Genomic DNA, 5449 nt, shown 5'->3' on the forward strand with positions numbered 1-5449 from the left:
TTATAAGAAGTTTTTAGAGGTTAGGCGAGAACCCTCTGGTGAGAATGATGAGAATAAGATCCATGATGATTCATCCCTAGGAGGAAATCAATATGTATAGTCTGTTTGAATCTATGAACATCAACTAAGAGAGTTTCATGTGATTAGAAACGTATTACGATCAGGTCACGGGTTGGATTTAGTACTCGTCGTGGCTTGCCCTAGATTTATCTTTCTTCTACCGATACCAGGGCAAGGCCTCGTCGATATCGTGTTAACGGGAAAAGAACGAGCAGCCAGTGAAGTTTGTGGTATAGTTCTGTTTACAAGTTTACATTCTTGGAACCCTAGAGATTTGAGATTGAGCTTATTAGTGGTTTTGGTTCTGATGCGTTTCTGCAAACCTCAAAACCACAACAGCAGTGAGATTTAAGACTTGAACCCATGAAATAATAAACGGGCCGATCCAACACTCGAGCTGAGGATTTTGGGTTCGGGTTTGGACCGACCCAAATTTTTTCGGGTCTGTAGAATCAAACCCGAAACTCAACTCTATAGGGCCGGGGCTCTAGGTCGAACCGGCCTATCTAATATCCTTACTATGCACAGATATATTTTTCATTTTTATTTTTTTAATAAAAACTAAATCGGATTTTCGGATCGGTCCGAAACTCTATTTTAACCTAGAAACCTGAAATTTTTTTGGTCTATAAATTTAATCTCGAAACCCAATATTTTTCGGATGGACTCGAATTAGGTTTCCGGATAAAATTAACACCCTACCATGGAACATGTCCCTACTTGTGTTCCAATTACAAGAGGTCGTTACAAAGAAAGCTGGTTCGAAGCTAGAGCAGGATCTTTGATATTTTTACCCTACAAGAGTATTGAATTTTGAAACAGAGAATGAAGAGGTATACATGTACACACATATATGGGTGTGTATATGGATGTATAATAGAAGCGGATCTACGCACATATGGAATTAATGGGACACTTGCTCCTCATTATACCATGATATATACGTATAGTTTCTCATATTGATGTATAATTGTTGACGCTGGAAGAAAAAAAATTGTATTCCATTTATCCAAAAGAAAGTGATCCATAGTAAAGTATATAGGGATGTCAATCGGGTCGGACCGGACAGCACTCGCCGATGGTTTTGGTGTCGGGTTCTGACCGACCGGATTTTTTAATGCCTATATAACTAAGTACGAAGTTCGGCCCTATAGATTTGAGTTTCGGATTGAACGGGATCAGGTCGGGACGGCCCCTACAAATTACTTTGTAAATATATTTTTTATTAAGATTATATATATATATATATATATTTCAGGCCGAAAAAACTTAGCTCGAAGTCTGTGAACCGGGCCGAAAACTCGATTTTTTTTTTAAATCGAAAAACTTAAACCTAAAGTCCGCTATTTTTCGCGTTGGACCGGGTTGGATTTCACGCCTCAAGTCTAAATTGACACCTCTACTGGTATATTCAGTAAAACTTTTTCTGGATCCATCCATATAAAATAATTTGTTAATATATATAATCAGATAATGTTAAGGTGGGAGAGATTGTATGTAAATGATGTTAATGTCTCGGGGGTTATATTATAGTTCGATTATTTTTTTAATAATAATATTTTAACTTGGTTATTTCTGTACTCTATTTTTTTTATTTTACAAAATTTATGTATAAAATCTACATCAAATTATTTGCTCAGTGTTATATTCAGATTTTCCTTGACTCAATTTTTATTAAAAAATTATTCGTTTCTATAAAAAAAAATTCCGTTCGTTTTTCTTATTATTTTCATATTTATCACGGGTTTGTTATAAAAATGATATATTTTAAATTTGATTTAAATAAAATTATATATTATTCATTTTTAACTTAATTCGAATTTTAATATCCGAACGGAAACATCAATTCATGTATATATCGATATAGTGTCGTTGAAATAATTGATTGATTAAAATAATTCAATAAATTACAAACAAAAGATAGAGAGAGAAATAATATAAAAAATATGGAAACAAAAGTGAAATACAAAAAAAAAAACATATTAGGGTTAATTTAATACCGACCGAATTCTACATATGATGCAAAAGAGTTTATGAAATTGCCACTTTTTATTATATTGTGGAGTTGTTGGAATTGAGCATTTTTTTACATTTCATTTTTTGGTGATGATGGAATTTTGTACATCGTGATGTCTTAAAATATTAAGTAAAATAAAAGGAGACTTTTTTTTTCATATTTTGAATTGAAATTGTGGAACTATTAATTAAAATTATCATTTGGGATTCACGCATCTCTTTCATCCACATCAATACAAAAAAAAAATATAAAATGATTAAAAACATAAAACACATCATAAAAAATGAAAAAGACGGATGGAAAATTTTTTTGAAAGCAATAAAAAAATTAATTTAGTTAGTTTAACCGATGAAATGAAGATGTAAAACGTATGTATCATACCGAATTCGAGTTTTAAATTTAGAAAATATTTTGAAAGCAATAAAAAAAATTAATTTGGTTAGTTTAACCGATGAAATGAAGATGTAAACCGTATGTATCATCTCGAATTCGAGTTTTAAATTGGGAAAATATTTTGAAAGCAATAAAAAAAATTAATTTGGTTAGTTTAACCGATGAAATAGAAATGTAAAATGTATGTATCATTCCGAATTCGAATTTTAAATTGGGGAGAAGAAGGTATATTGTAATCACATGATTTATTCATGACTCCGAGATTAATGTGGGTTTCGTATCAATACACCCAATTATTAAAAAAAAAAAAGAGAATGAAGAGATAAAAATTGTCGCTATCCATATTTACCGACAGAATTTTTAAAACAAAAAAAAAGGTGGACCGCAAAATGAAATTTTCCGAACAAAAAGCTTAAATAAATCAAGTGGCTTGGGTTGCAAGAAAGCCAAAAAAAAACTATTATAGGGGAACCACAAACCAACTGACACGTGGCAATATTTGATGGAGATGACGTGTCGCTTTCATTCTACGTAATTGGCTGCCTTAGATTCTCTGTCTTACGTGCGTAAGCTGTCCCACTCCTCCGATGGAACTAAAAAAACAAAATCCACTTACAATTTTTAAAATTTAATCAAATTAATTATTGCTTAAACGATATTTATTGTTATTTTCTCAACTCCAATATTATTTGATAAAAAAAAATTGGAAAATGCGTTAACATTAATTATTAAATGAATATTAAAATGATAATTATAATTAGAGAAGCCGTAATTAGTGTGATGATATAATATTTTGAGCTCGTCTTTAAAATAAGATATACAAACGAATCTGGAAATCGATCCTGTCCATATATATATATATACACACACACATAATAAACTATAGCATTATTAAATCACGCCGTTTAATTAGATGGTGTTGAATTCAAATTGTACAAATGAAATATATATATATATATATATATATATATATAGATGATATGTGTGGAATGTAATTAATAAGAATATGAAAAGTTTATGGATCTAATGACATCAAACTTTAACTAAAAGGTTCCAAAAGGTTACAAATAACCCATGCTGATGAATGTCTCCACATAGCGTTTTTTGCTTTTGCTTTTTTTTTCTTTTCCTAATTTGGCTTATTCCTTGTGTCTCATCCTCTCCATCTCTATCAAACATAAAATTTAGAAAAAGATTCTTAATTATCATAAAGAAATAATAAATAAGACGAGATTAGATCTGATTGTCTACATGAATTGAGTTTCTTCTCTTTATATATATATATATATATATGTATATGTGTGTGTGTATGTGTATACAAAGTTTTTGTATCTCATACTTTTCTTAATTAGTCTAATTTATAATGTATTTATTTATCTGTATATCCATAATATTAAAAAAAATTGAACTGTTGAAAGCATTAATACAGTGGGATGCCAAATAAATTAATACGGTGGTACATCGTCTACAAAAACCACTAAATATATATTATTGTTATTGTAACAATTGCAATTTAAGAAAATGTGTTATGCTTTTTTTTTTCTCACATGTAATGGATGATGATGAATATAGCCGCATATATACACTGCTTCCCACTCCACTAATTGGTCATCAGCTTCACATGCTCATATTATTCTTTTCTTTTTTTGATGAACACACAAACTGGTGGTTTCAAAAAGAGGTAATGTGATGCCTTTAGCATTTCCCAGATCTTCAATTAATAATTTGTGTTTTGTTCTTTAGTTTTTGAGAGAGAGAGAGAGAGAGAGAGAGAGAGAGAGAGAGAGAGAGAGAGAGTTGAAGAAATAAAGAAGATTTTGATGTCATGGAAATGAAACAGGGAGAAGCAATTAGGCCTCACATGGCATAATTAGGAAATCATTGAGGAGAATTTTAATTGAAATTTAATATATTTCTTAAAATTCAATTACACAATAATGACTAAGGCCCACATGGCATGGTTAAGAAAGAAGCTACTTATATATATGTATGTATATATATATAATAACAAATAAACAGAAAAAATAATAAATTTATCAAAAGAACAAACAAAAAATATATATAGTGGAAAGAAGGGGGAAGAATAGAAAATCAATATAAAGAACGTATAACTGAGGAAATGTCATCCACGAAATAGCTAGTTTGAGTGGAATATGTCTTTTTCTATCAAATGTTAATTAATATTGGATGCATATGTACGCATATATATATATGTATACACCACACATATGTGTATACGTATAATGGCATGTGCATACGTGTATTTTTGTTTACACAGTTATATATATATGCACATCGCTTAAAAATTCCATTTTAATCATTGCTTCTGTATTAAAATACGTTTCAGGAAGAAGATGTATTTGGAATGTCTCATTCTGACACCAACCAGCTAACACTCATCTAACGCACAGACAATTGGAATGTGTCTATGTATATATATATATATATGTGTCTATGTATATATATATGAAATCATTTCATTTTTATTGAGTTTTACTATTACAAGACAATGACAGTTAATGTTTTAATTTGCCGAAACTTTACTATCATTGGTGAGAGTTTTACACAAAATGTATGTGTCTATATATTTTATAATATTTTTGGTTGCTTTTGACATGAAAAGAGGTATTTTACAAAAATACCCGAACTTTTACAAAAATCCCAAATAAATATCCGAACTATAAAATTGTCATATAAATACCTGAACTTTTCAAAACTCCCACATAAATACCCAGACTTTTAAATTTTTTCCAAATCAAACAAACACAACTGTTGACTCAGTAAAAAACTGCTGACTCAGCAAAAAAAATTGTTGACTCAGCAAAAAACTGCTGACTCAGCATTCAAAAATATTATTAAATATCCAAATATTCATCTACATATATTTAAATTAATATATACATATAAATTCATATATATATACAAATATATATATATATATATATTAAAAATAAAATTATTTATAATTAATAAAACACA

Source organism: Tarenaya hassleriana, unplaced genomic scaffold, assembly GCF_000463585.1.
Source record: "Tarenaya hassleriana unplaced genomic scaffold, ASM46358v1 Cleome96, whole genome shotgun sequence".
In the NCBI taxonomy this organism is placed as follows: Eukaryota; Viridiplantae; Streptophyta; class Magnoliopsida; order Brassicales; family Cleomaceae; genus Tarenaya; species Tarenaya hassleriana.